The following is a 15877-nucleotide window of genomic DNA, read 5'->3' as shown; positions in this document are numbered from 1 at the left end:
TTGTGTTGCAAACACAACACCCCAAGGGGCCAGCGAGGTTGGCACAGTCTCGGAACCATCAGACTGTGGCCAGAACCCAGAGCGGGCTAAGGAAGGTGAGCAGCAGGGGATTGCAGAGGTGGCCAGGGGCCGCTTTTCACTTTGTAGGCCAGGGAAAAAGTAGAAACAAAATTCAAAGTACAATGAAGTATGGTTGTTGGGGCAGGGAGGGATCTAATATGCATTTTTAAAGATCTATCTGGAGAACAGATTATTGCAGGACAAGAATGAAGCAAGAACCTATTAGGAGTCTGTAGCCTCATCTAGGCAGCCAGTGTTGATGATTCCGACTTGCGTAGCGACCAGGCCTATAGAAATGAGAGGATGGATCTGAGATACTATTTGGAGGTGGGTCCTACAGGTCTTGACTAGTGTACTAAATGTTGGGCATGAGGATAAAAAAGTAACTTGGGAGGAAAAGGGTTGAATGCTGGTGCCATTTAGAGAGGTGGTGTAGAACAAGGAAGCACCAGAATGCTGCAGAGGGCAAGTGGAACCTGATTCTGAAGGGTTGCGGTAGAGTCACATTAAGCTGGAGAAGCCCGTGAAGGGTCCAAATGGAGATGTCAAATCAGACACTGAATACATGAGTCTACAACTCAAGGGTACAGTCTAAGCTAGGGATACAATTTAAGAATCATCAGCCTATAGATGGTATTAAAGCAATGGGAATGGACAACGTTGCCCAGGGAGAGAAGAATCGGGTACTCTCGCAGAAAATGGATTGACATCTCACTCTGCACCAATTTAAGTCTGTGTTCTGATCAGCTGTGTATTCTACCCTTTTCTAGCTTACCGAAAAATTTTCCTCGGCTGCTCTGAGCCCTCTGGACCCTTAAAGTTCCCATGAATAAAACATAACAGTCCCCACAAATGGCTCTACATAAAGAAATCAGAATGTTTAAGGACCGCCAATGGGTAAAGGGCTTGGGCATGACTTGGAGTGCAAGTCAACACCCCCTTTCACAAGAGGGGTGCTGAACTCTGCACTGGGGGTCCTCAAGGGTGTTACCATTGCTTCCTCTCCTCCCAAATATTGCATGCATTCACAACAATGGGATTTGTTCTTGATGAGGTATAATTACTTGGAACACACTAATTTCTCTCCTGTGGGCAAGCTCATGTTTACTATTTAACTGCATCCTGCTTGCTCAGTGGAAAAAGCTTGGCATAGAACCCACCCCCAACCCAGATAGTATGAGATAGTCAAAATGTGGCTATATAAAAATTCAGCTCACCGGAAACCTCCCTTGACAAAATTCGGTGAGATCAGACGGGCCGAGAACTTCTTGAACTAGATTTTTCCTTTTCATGATTGTATTCCTGGTCCCTGTCCCAGAGTACAAGTCAGTCTGAATGGCTGGGGAACTAGGCCAACCTCTCTGACCTCTCCTCCCATCGTGCCCTCTGTCACTCTTTATACCTGGCTACGTGACTGTCTTTGAATCTCTCAAACACACCACGCTCATTCCCACCTCAGTTTGTTTCAGTTTGTTCTGCCTGAAGCACACTTTCTCCCTGTCTTCATGTGGTTGGCCTCTTTTTTGGATTCAGATCTCAGCTCAAATGTCATCTTCCCTTAGCAGCCTTCTCTGACCACTCAGTCTAGAGGAGGTTCTGTTCATGTCTACCCCTACTTTATCATCCATGGCCTGTATTACTTCTTTGAATTACTTGTCTTTTTGTCCACTTTGTTACCATCTCCCTCCACTCAAACAGAAGCTCCTTGAGTATTAGGTCCTTATGTGTCTCACCCTCCTATAACCCCAGGACTAAGACAATGTCTAGCCCATAGAAGACACTCAATCAATAAAAATTGGTTTCATGAATATAGATAGCATTAGAACTTTTGATAATACATCAATTGCTCTGCTTAAAATTTTATAGTTACCTCATTATATTCTCATCAAAAGCCCTTATGAGTGGATAGTTATTATTTTCTCAATATCACGCAGCTGGTTGATGCAGAAGCCAGAAATCAGAGCCAGGCCTGCCTGGTAGCTAAGCCCTTTTTCTTTAGTGCCACACTGCTTTGCAGTGCTTTGGGGAAATGGATGAAAATTATGATAGAAATAAGATAATGGGATTTTTTTTCAATCTTAAACTCCTTTCTACCTGGTTGAAGGCATAATCAATGCACTGCCATTCATTCATTTGAGAAATATGCCCTGAGCAACTTTTCTGCTGAACACATGTATTGAGTGATAGAGACTCCCAGGCAAGTGGACTCAAAATTAGTGTCCACCTCTCCTTTTTCATTCACCATTTCAACAAATAAGGAATGAGCACCTACTATGGGTCAGTCATTGTTTCTATATCTGGTCCAACTAGTCTATATCCTTCCCAATTGCTATGACTGCCTGCCCCTTAATGCCTGCCTTTCCATCTCCCCACCACCTATCTTTGCTGGTCCTCCTTTTCTACTGAAAAAAGATTTCCTCCATGTAGTGAGAGATATTACCACCGTTGGCTCTAAGATTACCACAGCCCAGTGATGGCAAATCAAAAAGAGCCTCTTCCTCTTCCTGTTCCTGCATTGAAAATCCCAGAAGAGTTTTATTGGCTTAGGTTTGGGTCATGGGACTTCCCTTGAACCAATCACTTTGGCCAGAGGAGCACAGTACTCAGAAAAGCCAGGCCTGGATCACCTGTCCGCCTCTGTGATCAACAGCCCCATCAGAATCACAAGGTTGGAGCAGCAGGGAAGCAGATGCCCAGAGGGAGGGGATGATATAGGACAGACAGGATGGAAATCCACCATCCTGCTCAAAATGCAGTGATGCATCAACAGCGTACCAGATCTTTAGGAACAGGAATATTGTCTGTCTGATTCACCACTGTTTTCCCCAGGCTGAAGACTGTTCCTAGGACATATTATTAGCTCCTCAAAAACTGTCTATGGTACTTAGAGAATGAATTAAAAGAATGACATTTTATTATCTGAAAAAAATTATTTGCAATGTGACATACTTCACAATGAATAAATACAACTGTTATGCCACTCAATTGTTGGGGACTAAAGAGCTAGGGACTGGGAATACTAATACTTACGCTACATAACTTACCAGGCTTCCCTGATGATTAAATGCTATTAGATGTGAAAGGGCTTTGAAAAGTATTAAACAACACACAAACGCAAGGCATGTGTTGTTAATAGTCAGCTAGAAAATGAATGCTCAGCAGAATCCTCAAAATAGGCTCTTAAAGGGGAATGGCAGAAAAATGGAAGTTTGTAAAGAAAATTTCAAATGGCAAGAAATACTTAGGCAGCAAAAGACAATTTTCTGAAATGATGGGTTTGAGAAGAATGAATCAGCAATGAATTTCAGTGCAAAACATTATTTAGGAAGTCTGGACATACTTCTGATTGAAGGTATTTTCAGTGGCTCCAGCAGAAGTAATAAAAGTGCCAGGCATGAATCTATTCATTTAACTTTCCTAGACAACCAGGATGAGAGAGTCTGAGCTCACACCTCTCATCAAGTGCCTTCGGCTGCTCTTAAGACATGGCATATGCTTATTCAGTTGTATATTCAGTGCTCAAAGTCCAATCATGCTAGGCTAGGAGTCACCCTCCATGAGAAAGTCAAGTGGAAAAAAAGCCAGACTTCCGTCCATAGGCCAACAGACCAATACCCCTAAACATGTGAGTGAGTTAAGGCATGGCTAACTGCAGTCATGGAGATCAAGCTTAGGAGAGCAAGGCCGTGTCCCCTCACAGTTCAAAGGTGGGAGAGAGGTCTAGAGCAGGTAGGCAGCTTCCCAAGGTCATTCTGAGTCACGGGCTGGCCAGTTGTCTCAGCCATCCTCAACATGTGGCTTCCATCTCTGGTGCCAAGGACACTGCAATACTGTTTTCCAGCCAACAGGAACCGGGGAGGAGGAAGAGTCCTGGCAAGCACATTTATTTTTATGGAGATGACCCAGAATTGGCATGTATTACTCCCATTCACATTTTATTGGCCCTAACTTAGTCACGGGGCCACACATAACCCCAAGGGAGACTGGAGACTAAAATATCTAGTTGGAAAACCACGTACACAGGTAACACTTAGGGCAAGGGAGGGGGATGAGTTCTAACAGGGAAAGAAGGCTAGGGATGCGCGGGGACAGACTAGCAGCGTCTGCTCTGTCGTGCATACATTGAGTTCATGCCACGTTTGGGGCTTTCAGCTGTGAGTAAGACAGAGGCCTGCACCCCAGAAGGCAAGAGACACTCTCACAGCAATGGCTCTCACACAAGGGGGAGTGTGACAAGGGGAAATAGAAACCCAGTGCTATGGAAGTTGAAGGAAGGGGGGAGTATTTCCCTCTGAGTGGAATTTAGGGAAAATTCTTGGAAGAGACACGATTTGAAATGAGCCCTCAAGATTGGACAGGACTAGCACAGATTGGAAGTTGGAGACAAGAAAAAGGACTGGTGAGAGGGAGAAAAGGGGCTTTCAATGAGTACAGAGGGACAACTTGTACCCCACCCAGGGCCACACCCATAGCTGTGGCCTTTTGAGAACCACCCAACAAGCCCTCCCCCCCCCACCCCCACCCCACTAAATAACTACATGAAGGCAGGTATTGTTGGTTATCCCTCCAACTCCACTCTCTCCTATTTCCTTAGTGATGACGATCCTAACTTTTAATCGAGCATATTGTCCTACTTACCCTCCTTCTTTAGAGTTATATATAATCATGTGACCAAGCTTTGACCAATGAGATAAAAGGGAAAACATCGTAATGTAACTACTGAGAAGTATTTTTAAAGAAATAGCATTCCGCCCTGGCTGGCGTAGCTCAGTGGATTGAGCACGGGCTGCGAACCAAAACTGTCGCAGGTTCAATTCCCAGTCAGGGTACATGTCTGGGTTGCAAGCCACAACCCCCAGCAACCGCACATTGATGTTTCAATCTCTCTCTCTTTCTCCCTCCCTTCCCTCTCTAAAAGTAAATAAATAAAATCTTTTTAAAAAAAAAGAAATAGCCTTCCTTCATACTCACTCCATCCTGCTGCCTGAAATTCAGATGTGATGGCTGGTGCTCTGGTAGCCACATTGGGTCAGAAGAATGAAAGCTAACCCAGGAAGCAGCAGAACAAAAAGTGGGAATCAGCCCTTTCTCCCGATGACTCTAGAACCTCCTTAGCAGAAAACCCTAGACTGCCTACTCCAGGTTTCTTTAAAGCAAAAATAACAACAACAACAATAATAACAATCAAGACTTCAGGTGTTTAAGCCACTGTTGTTCAGGGTTTGTGCCATGTCTGGGTACACCGAGTCCCAAGTAGCACAGCTCCTTGTCTGCCCTGTTTTCTGTACCCACAGCTCTCCAGAGGCTGTTTTGTACAGAGCACCAACAAATGCACATTTCCAGGAACGAGTGCATATTGATTGAGTGAGTGAGTGAGTGTTGGGCACCCAAGTCCTTCTTTAGTCACTTTCCCACGGGGCAGTACGGCCTCATGCTTCAAGACTTATTTTCTGAAGTCACACACGAGTCCAGGCTCCATCTCTGCCCTTCATCCTACCCATGTGTTTCCTGGGAACTTCCCTGAGTGTGTTTCTTGTCTGTACCATGTAGCCAATCATTACTGCTTGGCCTTGTGAGGTTTCATGGAGATGACAGATAAAAAGTGCTTAGCTCAGGTCCAAGTAGTCCATGAGTGTTCGCTGCTAATGTTCGTCCAGGCGCCCTGCTCATGCCAAAGTGGTCTCCCCTGGCGGTCAACATTAATTTCCAGCCTGCACGCCCTTGTTCACTTCAGTTTTCCTGTCCCTCCAGCACTTTATGCACACGTATGGGTGTATGCACACACTCGTAACCATACACAAGTATGACTGGAGTCAAAACCAACTTAAACAACATTTCTCCATGGAACCAACTACCATAGGCCTAGACAAGAGTCTATCTCTTCAACTTTAGAATTCTTGGATAATGCTGAGTTCATTGTTTTTCATTTATCACATACAAATGCTTATCACAGTGTCTGGCTTATAATATAGAAACCTAACACACTTTGGATGGATGGATGGATGGATGGATGGATGGAAGGAAAATTAGCATATTCTCTGGCAGTTCCACAGGAATTGGTTTATCTTCCTACCCTCCCTGGTGAGCCCAGTGCCTGACCCACAGTGAGGACTCACTTAGTGTTGTCTGGACGGGGATAAGAGGGGAGGAAAATCAGAAAAGGAGAAAATCAAGGCTAGCACCCACCTGGACCCATTCTTCTTTCTGTCAAAGGGACTTACTGAGAAGAGGAGCAGGGAGTTGACAGTCACTCTCTGGACTCTCTCCCAGGGCCTTTTTAGAACAGGAAAGTTAATTATGGAACCAGATTAACAGTTTCTTTTTTGATACAGTCGAAGTAAAACCAGCAGGATGCAATTTAGCTCTTCCCCACTTTCCAAATAGCAGCAAATTTTCATACAAAACAAAGAGACACTTGAATTGCAAATTACTTAGAGAATCAGCTAGCAACCCCAACGGAAGAATATTTCTGCTACTTTCAAAACCTGGCTGTTGCCTTTGCAGATTTAACCGTGTCGTGGGACCGTCACAAAGGCTGGGATGGCTTGCTATGTCATCTCTGGGCCAGGCGGGGAGGACTGGAACGCCACAGGATGGCCTTTTTTGCTCTGAACATGTTTCTCTTCTCCAAATCATCTCTGACTCTCAGATCCTCCGTCTTCCGTCGCAGAATTAAGGCTGATGGGCTCCTAGAGGTCACCTCTGTCCTGGTGGCAAGAGAAAATGCTTCTAAAGGCAGGCAAGGGTGTAAATGGGTAAAGTAGGCGATTTGGGGGTGCATGTCTGCATCCACTAGGGGGCGGGTGAGGACTAGGGTAAACTCCCAACCCCCACGAGATCACCTTTGCCATGGAGTGATGCTGGACCGTTGCCCGTCGTTGCTAGGTAGTTCTGACAGGTCTGTAACCTGAATTCTTGCCTGAAATAGTCTTCATTTTTAGCTGTTGGCATATAATTAATAAAATTTTTAAAGTACTATCTGTTGACTGGATATGGCTCATAGCCAACAGCTTATGAACTACTGATGTCGCTCAACTTCCTCTCTTGATGGGGAAACTGAGGCAGAGGGCAGGAAATTGTTTATAAAAGGTCACAAAGCCGCAGACTCTTCTGGCTTCTCATGCGGTGCCTCGCTGCTTGCACCGCACAGCCTCTCTCATGGCCCCATCCCCTGCAGGGCCCGGGAGCTTTCTCCTCACAAGAGCATTTATAAGACAGTTCTTTTCCGATTCAGATAAATGACTCCTATTTTTTAGAGAATCTAGAAGATAAAGCAAGAGTAAGGAAACCTAAAATAAAATCCTTCAGTGGTGCCACTGTGATTCTCTTTCCGGAGGGAGGGGAGGCTGGGGTGGGAACCCGGCTGGAGACAGGATGCTTCCAGACACAGCCGCTGGAGGGCGAGGGGGCGTCTCACCTGGGTCAGCCCCTCACGTGTGGTAGGAAAGGTAGGATGGGGTTGGGAATGCGTCTGCCCACAGCAGCCGGGCAGGGGGCAGAAATGAGTCCAGGAACCCGACAGGGATTATGGTCACGGAAACAAATGTGTCTAAAGGACTCAGACACCATTCAGGTCCGACCCGCGTCACCCTGAGCAAGGGCACACAGTGTTGATGGGCCTTTCGACTTAGTTCTAAGTGAAGTTGAAATCTAAGTTTTTCTGTAACATTTTTTCAGTGTAACTCAGGGTTGTTTTTTCTTAAATGTCAGTCAAACAAAGCACACAGAGGAGCAGGATCGGGCTGCGGGCTTCCCCTTCGTGGCCTCTGCTCAGTGACTCACTTCAGGTGGACCCGGCACTGCGCAGGTCAGGCAGCGGCTGGGTGGAGAGATGTTCGTGATTAGTTTAGTCACAGACCAGCAGACAGGGCCGGCGTGGAGATGACAGGGTCAGGAAGACAGACTGAGGAAGTGGAGGTCAACCGTGACCTGGAGCAGCGGTCCCGTGGGGGTGGGGAGAGGGCTTCCCCCAGAGCCCAGCTGCAGCCTGGACAGATCCTTCAGGGAGGTTCTCTGTGCGAATCCAACACACCTGCTGTGGCCTCCTATAGAGTGTGTGTGTTTGGGGGGGCGGGGTGAATGCATGCATGAGATGCATGAGTGCACACACATGTAACCATCTTTACTTTGCTAAAATGATAGATATGATCTATTATCTCCCTTGGTAGCCCTGGGGGAAGACTTCTCCATTTTCTCCAAAGCAGAAAGTTCAAGTCCATATGTCTATTGTTTCTATTGTACTGCAATGAATGACTGAATGAGTAGGCTAGAGACTGCAGTGGGAAGAGCCCTTGAATGAAAGCCTTGACCTCCCTCCCCCATCCTTATCTTTCTTTGAGTCTCCATCTCATACTTTGTAAAGTATGAGAAAGCCCTGTATCAGGGAGGATCTGGGGTTAGAAGGGACAGAAAACCCAACTGGCTTAAGCAAAAAGAGTATGAGCATTGGTTCACACAACTGGAAAGTGACTTTCCTTGGCCCCAGTCAGGTCCTCAGCCCATTCCGGAACCAGATGAACTGGCCGAGGAGATGACATGCACCGAGTGGCTGGGCCGGCACGCATTCCTAGCGCCATCGGGCACTTAGCTGGAGCCTATGGGAACATGGTGTACATTGGGGAAGGCAGCAGGTCGAGCAGCAGACCTGATTCCCTGGGGTAGGCGTAAGTTGTTCCTGTTCAAACAACTGCCTGGAAAAATGCTCAGCCTGATGATCTGTAGAGTCTGTTTAAAACCGGAACCGTCCAGCTAACGAGGAAAAGCCAAAATACAGGATTACCGCCTGATGCCAAAAAGAGGTGGTACATTTTGTATTTATTTTCTCTCTCATGTCTTGCAGGCTTGCTCGGACAGGAAGGTTGGAACTGGTGGCACTCGTGTCAATGAAAGCAGCAGTGTGAACCGTGAGTAGCTCTTTCTATTACTCGTCGGTTACGAGATGGACTCCTCTCTGGTGCACCAAGATGAGCTATATTAAACTACCCTTCCTTCTTTCTACCCATTTAAACAAACATCAGCCGGCCTTGTTGGTAGAGCAGACGCCCAAGTATATGAATGAATTCTTCCCTGTGTGTGTTACACACACACACACAGAGGCAGAGGGGTGGAGGTCGGTGTAGATGCAGACACAGGTGAGGACAGAGATAAAGCCAGAGATACATTCGGTCCTCAGAGCAACGCAGGAGCTGTCAAGGTACAGATCACTTCAGATGTGTTCTCGGCTGCAAGTAACAGAAAACACAGACTGAAGATGGCCTCAATAATAAGAACAGAAGTCATTAGTTCTCATAACAATAAGTTCTGAAATAGGAAAGCTCCATTGCTGGCTCCTTGAATAGCTCGAAAATATTCCCAAAGTCTGGGTTCTGACATCTTCAGGGGCTGTGTCTTTGGCCAGAACTCTGGCACATGCCCTTGCTGAGATCAGTCCCTGGTGAAGCCGATGGGAGCGGCTGTGATTGGTCTGAGCCGATCACCAGTCCCTCCCCCGGCTGGGGGTGGACCCCACATGCCCCGAGGCACATGGCCACCGGGAGGAGAGTGCACATCTGAACAAAATTAAAGTCTTGTCACAAAGGAGAAAGGAAGGATGAGCAGTCCTGACAGAGGCCTCCTATCCCGAGCCCCCCAAGGAAGAGCAGGCCCCTCGCCTTGGCTCACCTCCCGCCAAGTCATGAATAAAATTGGAGAAATGTTTAGAAATAATTTGACTCTGGATATAAAACCCAAGGCATTACCATAAACCATAAGCAGACTGTTTCTCCAATTTGCATAATTATAAACTCCCCCTCAAAGAGTAAACATTGCTGCCAACTTTTAAAAAAACAAACTACAAAGCAGCGTTAAATATGCATTGCTAATTTGACTTTTTAATTTGCCCGGGATCCTCACAGAGATGTGCACAACTCTGTAGATCCTGCCGGCTTAATAGAACCTTCCACCTGTCTGAAGAGAAATCAAAAGAATAGAAAAGCTGAAACCCAGGCTTTTTTAAGCCAAAGCATTTGGGTTGATGCCTGAAAATTACCGGTAGGAGCTCATTGTATTCAAATGACTCTCGGATTCATTATTCATTGCGCGCTGACTGCCGTCATTCAGGTATTGGCAGTTACTTTGTGCAGCAGGAGGAAAATAACATTTTCTCAGATGTCTCCATTCAGTTTTGAGAGTCACCTGTGAGCTCCCTGTGGTCTTATATTTGAATATTTATAGGAAGTGATCGGAGAGGTGCAGAAAGACTGTCTTGCCTCAAATCTCTCTCTCATTGATCTACTTAAAATGCCCACACCAGTCCCTGACTTGGGCCCTGAAGGTCTCAGCTACAGCACAAATATGCCACCTGGTTAAGGTGGACCATCTCCATTTACCGCGATGTGAGTTTATTGTTAGCCCCAATGAGGGCTAAGACACGGGATAATGATGTGCAGATGCATAAGAGAAATCCTTTTGGAGCTATATTACTAATTATATGTATATATTAAAAATATATATTTATATATTGTATGTGTACAATACATAAAGATTGTGTAAAGACCACACACATTTATGCAGTGTTACATGAAGTGAATTCCTTTTGATACAAGCTATTCTATCCCCTGCTTTTTAAACCCGGCAATAGATTACAGATATTGTGCATTTGCAGTGTGTGTGTGTGTGTTTGTAAATGCATCATTTTTTTGCCACCAATTAATATTATGTATCAGGAATGAATGGGCATTTATTTACTCAATTCTCTATTGAAAAATATGTCGTTACTAGCTTCTGTTTTTACTACTTTAAATTATACCAATCATCCTTGTGCACAAAGATTTGCCTCCACACATAAGGTTCTCTCTTGAGCCACGTTCCTCGAAGGGTGGTCGCTGGGGCAGTGAGAGGTCAGCTGGCTGTGTCACAAAGAACTAGAATCTGGACACTGCCCTCGGGCTCCCAGAGCACCTTCCGTGGCCTCTGGATGTGCCTGTGGTGCCTTGAGCTTCTGCAGAAGGGAGAGGTTAAGTGACGGGAGGAGGAAAATGGGGACAAAGGGCACCTACCGTGAACTTCACTGTTGCCGCTTTTATATCCTGCACAAGGATGGACCAAAAAAGGAGAATTACTCTTATCGCAGGCAATCATTTATTTTTGTGTTCACTTAAGTAATGTCTGTCTGTCTGTGCTAGACTGTAGACTCCCTCTGGTAGGAGCCAGGTCTGGCTTTCCTTTGTTCACTGATGCAGATGGCCTACGTAGTTGCATCACTGTGTGAATGTATTTTTTGGGTGAGTGAATGAATTATAATAGAAAATGCTGCATGATGGAAAGGGATTTGGAAGGAAGTTCCTAAAGAGTGAAATGTCTAGAGAATCTGTTCTCTTCTAATCCTCTCATCCAGTACCACTCGTGTCTATAGTACTGTCTGGCCTGCAACAGTGGGAGCAGAGAGGCATACGGCCCCAGATGTGTCCACTGTTTTAGGGTCATAGCCTGTTCTTCTGTCTCAGGGACTACTCTGTTGGGAGTGGGTTATTGTGAATAGCCATCCATCCATGTCAGTGCAGAGTTTATTTTGAACGTAATTCACTCAGCCCCTGATATTAGGGTCAAACTATTTTTATGACCAGTACTTGATTAACTTTTAGCTTCTTTTTCTAAACAAGATAAGATTCTCTGAGGTTATGACAAATCACAGAAGGGATGAACTTGGAGATGTGACTTCATACTAAATTCTGTGGCAAAATGAATGCGTTCTATAATGTTGTGCCAGTTTGATTTGCTCCAAAACACCCTAGAAGGATGAGACTGTTTTCCTCTTTCCATAAAACATGAATTTGCCTTTTCTATTTCCAAAAATGTCTCCTGTTCTATCATGCAGGGTTTTATCTCATTTTCTCACATTCTGTCATCCTTCCCAGGGCAGTGAGGGTCGTTTCCACACTCCCTGCCTCACGGAGTCTGTCCGCATTCCAGTGGTCAGCCAAAGAGCTCGCTAAGCAGAGACTCCCTGCACCCATCACCAACTGACCATCCCATTGGCTCCTGGACTTAGAGTAGCGATGACCCTAGAAATCCGTAAACCATCTTAAGGAGAGGAAGGGTTGCTATTTGGCTAAATAACTCACATCACCGGGGAGATCCTTAGGAATGCAGAAGCCCGAACCTAGTGAGTCATAATACACATTTTTGCACAACCCTTGGGTATTTGGTACACACACACACACACACACACACGCACCCCTAAAGGACAATCCCTTGGGTCTTATTTCCAAAATATCTCCCTGCTTTAACCAACAAAAGGAAGTGCACATGAAGTAGAGAATAACTAAACACACATTATTTCCGTAGCTTTCAGTATTATCATGTTGGGCAAAGAAAATCTTCCACACTGATTTGCAGGACATTTTGTCTATTTAAAAACAACCATTCACTCCTTAGAGCATTTTATCATTTCCAAAGCAATTCTCCCTCTATGCCTTCATTTGTTCAAAATGGCAGGCCTACAGTGAGGCCACACCACGGGAAACATGAGGGTGAGGGTAAGGGGAGCTTTGGTGCTCCCAGCCCCTCCTCCTGGGCCTGCCTCCTCTGTTCTCTGAAGGTTCCCGGTACTCAGACCCTTTGTCTCACCTCGAGCAAAATCTACTATTCGGACTACACATGATGCCAGCCATTCGTATTTTGTATACTTTTACAGATTTGTTCTAATAATTTTTCATCATACCGCTCATGATGAAAGCCTTGGCCTCCCATTGAAAGAATATTGCACATGAGAAACAGTGAAGCAACAAGAGGTATTGACAGGTCAGATTTGGCAAATAAGTTTTATCTGCACAATTGATAAGTTCCTGGAGTTCTGTGTCAGGAAGGATTCTGAGCCTGCCTCTGGGTTCACCAGGAAAAAAATGTTTGTGATTCATCAGTGATGGTCCGCTGTTGGCATGGAATAAAGACAGAGATGTGTTTCATACCAACATTCACTAAATCTTTGCATGTCATGCAATGTCAAGTCACTTGCGTGCTGGCTTGGTTATCTATTGCCAAATAACAACGTACCCCAAAATTTAGTCTAAAATAATATTTATTATCTCACCACTTCTCTAAGTCAGAAATCTCTGAGCAGCGCTTCTGGTTCTGTGTCTCAGAGTTTCCCACAAAGACAAAGCCGAGGCATCAGCCCGGCCTGCAGTCTTAGGCAAAGGCTGGACTCGGGAAGGAGCCCCTTCCAAGCTCGCTCATGTGGTCGTTGGTAGCATAGCATTTCCCGAGGGCTGTAGTACCGAGGGTCTCAGTTCCTCGCTGACTTATGTCCAGAGAATGTCCTCAGTTCCTTGACAGATTGCCCTCTTGAGAGGACAGGTCTACAAGAAGAGTGAGAGAGAATGTTAGCGAGAGGAAATCACAGTCTTTTATAACCTGGTTATGGAAGTGTGATCCTATCACCTTTGCCTGTCGCGTTCATTAGAGGTAACCCACTGTGTCCACTCAAGGGGAAGGAGTTCCACACAAGTGTAAGTGCTCGTAGGTGGGAATGGTTGGGAGCCATCTTTCAAGCAACCTGCCATGCACATCTTATCCTATTCACCATGATTTTTAAGGTACATACTGTTATTATCACACTTTTACAAGTGAGGAAGCAGGCGTGAAGTCATTTATTCAAGATGACAGCTAATATGGGACAGCTGGGGTTTCGACTCATATCCATCTGACTTTAAGGCTGATGTTATTGTCACTTGTCTTTTATAATCTCTAGAATTATTGTGTTGCCCTGGCCAGGTGGCTCAGTTAGTTAGAGTATCATTCTGTGTACCAAAATGTTGTGGGTTTGATCCCTGGTCAGTACACATACCTAGGTCATGGGTTCAGTCCCCAGTTGGGGTGCATATGGAAGGCAATGGGTCAATGTCTCTCTCTCTCTCTCTCTCTCTCTCTCTCTCTCAATCTCTCAATCTCTCAATCTCTCAATCTCTCAATCTCTCTCCCTCCCTCCCTCCCTCACTCCCCCCGCCCCACCCCTCTCTCTAAAATCAATAAATATATCCTTGGGTGAGGTTTAAAAGAATAGAACCCTGGAAGTTGTGACGCAGTTAGTGGGAGCATCATTCCACAAATCAAAAGGTTACAGATTCAATTCCCTATCAGGGCACATATCTAGGTTGCAGGTTCAATCGGTTGGGGTGCATGTGTGAGGCAACTGATTGATGACTCTCACATCAATGTTTCCCTCTATCTCTCCTTCCCTTCCCTTCTCTCTCTAAAATTAATAAGCATGTCCTCAATAGAAAAAAAAAATAGAATAATCCTATTGAATAGTCTTCAAAATGTTTTGACCATGAACCTGTATTAGCAAATTCTTTCAGAATACATTTTTATGACACACATATATATTTATAAAGTGCATCTTCATCTATAATTAAATATGAGTAACACAAAAATGATTATGACTAGAAATTCTTTTATCTACACCTTAATGGATGTCTAGCCCTCCCTTCGGATACGTCCCCCATTGGAGACTACCGAGCTGACCCCCTTCCAGCTGTGACTTCTACGGCCCACGACTCCCTAGTGGGCAGTAAGTGGGCGGACTGTAGACGGAGTTGGAAGCTTCTGCTGCCCAACCACTTAAAACAGGGACAAACGGTCAGCCTCCTCCTCACCCGGTGATGGGTGTCGGGAGAAATAACAAATGAGTAGGTGTTTGGACAACTCCTCCCTCTCACTTGGCATCATCAAGTCCCTTAAGGCAAAACGAGAGCAGCCTTCTCCCAGCCTCAGAGCCGTGGGGCTTCCCTATGGGAGGGGAGAAAAACTATCTTTCCGTCTGGCTCCTAGTCAGGCTTAAGGGATGGAGAAAAGCTCAGATGCAGTTTCCAAGTGAGGCTCTATCCTCTATAAAGACCTATTTGTCATCGTCTAAAAATTGTGTGCGTGTTTATTTTAAAGAGGTAACTCGTGCATGTGGTAAATGTTTCATGCGTGGAGGAGACTCGGCGACAGTTACGCTGTCCACAGAGGCGCTGCCCGACCTCTCTGCACCTCTCCCCTACAATGACCACTGTGGCGGTTTTCAGGTCAATGAAGTTGAGCTGTGTGGGTGGTTCCCCACGTGGAGAAGCTGACACCAGAGAATGGGGGCTGGGTGCTGGCCAGGCATCCACCCTGAGGACGCACTCGAGGGTGGATGTCCAAGCAGTCCTTTCATCAGCAGCCCTTTGTCACCGCCACTTTTGTATGCCCCCCACACAAGCTTCCCCAGCTCTGTGATGTGCCACCACGCATGGGGGGAGGGAGGCGTCGGGCCCAGGCACCTGCCTTACTTCTTTTGGTGCCCCTGGTGTCTGAGCAGTCGGAACTCACCAGATGTGGGGACCCGCCCCTTCCTCTTGCTTGCCTGGCCAGCTGCAAATGGGAACTATTCCCAGTTGCCCGACTGAAATGCCTTCTGAATGCACGTGTTTGCTCTGCCTTTCAAATCAGCACTCTGGCCAGGGTGACAGACACATAGGCTGAAATCAGTCCTGGAATTCCGACTGGGCAGGATTTTTTTTTCATGAGGACACATTGTTATAAGCATACAGATGACTAGGCTGACTATATGGTTTCCTTTTACCAAGTGTCAGGGGAGTGTGGGGGTGGCGAGTATATTTTTTTAATAATAACAGCAGCAGCAGAAGCAACGTTTGAGCTCCAATTTTATTCCGGCATCTTTATGAGACGCGGACACTGTGATGAGGAACATGGGACCTGCGTCAGTCTAACTGGTTGGAGACCCCACCTCCATCTCTCAGAAGCTGTGTCACCCAGGCATGTCCTTAATGTCTCTGAACATTAGCTACATGAT

The 15877-nt window shown here is 45.8% G+C and overlaps 1 protein-coding gene across 1 annotated transcript in view; it reads left to right on the top strand.

Annotated features, from left to right (window-relative positions):
* Positions 1 to 15877, top strand: part of ATP10B (ATPase phospholipid transporting 10B (putative)) — a 233234-nt gene that overhangs the window by 80555 nt on the left and 136802 nt on the right. Inside the window, exon 3 of the mRNA XM_036014749.1 lies at positions 8900 to 8963. The gene's annotated coding sequence lies outside the window, so the exon portion shown is untranslated. The remainder of the gene's footprint in view (positions 1 to 8899; positions 8964 to 15877) is intronic.

The sequence above is a fragment of the Phyllostomus discolor genome, chromosome 13, assembly GCF_004126475.2.
Source record: "Phyllostomus discolor isolate MPI-MPIP mPhyDis1 chromosome 13, mPhyDis1.pri.v3, whole genome shotgun sequence".
Classification (NCBI taxonomy): Eukaryota; Metazoa; Chordata; class Mammalia; order Chiroptera; family Phyllostomidae; genus Phyllostomus; species Phyllostomus discolor.
Note: the sequence above shows the minus strand (reverse complement) of the source record. Positions and strands in the feature narration are given on the sequence as shown.